Source organism: Vigna unguiculata, unplaced genomic scaffold (assembly GCF_037176805.1).
Source record: "Vigna unguiculata cultivar grain cowpea cultivar isolate G323 ecotype 2 unplaced genomic scaffold, ASM3717680v1 ptg000278l, whole genome shotgun sequence".
Taxonomy (NCBI): Eukaryota; Viridiplantae; Streptophyta; class Magnoliopsida; order Fabales; family Fabaceae; genus Vigna; species Vigna unguiculata.
The window spans coordinates 57501-58908 of NW_028196913.1; positions in this window are offsets into that span (position 1 = coordinate 57501).

Sequence of the window (1408 nt, forward strand, 5' to 3'; positions counted from 1 at the left end):
ATCGAAAAGTTGGAAGAAGAAAGAATTTTTTGGTTCGGCGTATAGAATTAGCTAAGCATTTTATACGAACAAATATAGAACCAGAATGGATGGTTTTATGTCTCTTACCAGTTCTTCCTCCCGAATTGAGACCGATTATTCAAATAGATGGGGGCAAATTAATGAGCTCAGATATTAATGAACTATATAGAAGAGTTATCTATCGGAATAATACTCTTATCGATCTATTAACAACAAGTAGATCTACTCCAGGAGAATTAGTAATATGTCAGGAGAAATTGGTACAAGCAGCCGTGGATACACTTCTTGATAATGGAATCCGCGGACAACCGATGAGGGACGGTCATAATAAGGTTTACAAATCTTTTTCTGATATAATCGAGGGTAAAGAGGGAAGATTTCGCGAGACCCTACTTGGGAAACGGGTTGATTATTCAGGTCGTTCTGTCATTATTGTAGGTCCATCACTTTCATTACATAGATGTGGATTGCCCGGCGAAATAGCAATAGAACTTTTCCAGACATTTCTAATTCGTGATCTAATTCGAAAACATTTTGCTTCCAACATAGGAATTGCTAAGAGTAAAATTCGGCAAAAAGAACCGATTGTATGGGAAATACTTCAAGAAGTTATGCAGGGACATCCCGTATTGCTAAATAGAGCACCTACTCTGCATAGATTAGGTATACAGGCATTCCAACCCATTTTAGTAGAGGGGCGTGCTATTTGTTTGCATCCATTAGTTTGTAAGGGATTCAATGCAGACTTTGATGGCGATCAAATGGCTGTTCATGTGCCTTTATCCTTAGAAGCTCAAGCAGAAGCACGTTTACTTATGTTTTCTCATACAAACCTCTTGTCTCCAGCTATCGCGGATCCAATTTCTGTACCAACTCAAGATATGCTTATTGGACTTTACATATTAACGAATGGGAATCGTCGGGGTATTTCTTCAAATAGGTATAATCCACGTAATTGCAGAAATTTGAAAAATGAAAGAATTCCCCAAAAAAACTATAAGTATACGAAAAAAAAAGAACCTTTTTTTTGGAATTCCTATGATGCAATTGGAGCTTATCAACAGAAAAGAATAACCTTCGATAGTCCTTTGTGGCTCCGGTGGCGACTAGATCTACGCATTATTTCGTCAAGAGAAGTTCCTATCGAAGTTCACTATGAATCTTTAGGCACCTATCATGAAATTTATGGGCATTATCTAGTAGTAAGAAGTACAAAAAAACAAATTCGTTCTATTTACATTCGAACCAACGTAGGTCATATTTCTTTTTATCGAGAAATCGAAGAAGCTGTACAAGGTTTTTGCCGAGCCTATTCATATGGTATCTAATCATATAGATGGTTGTATCTAAGATAAACAAATTTATGATACTGGTGTAAATTCAAATC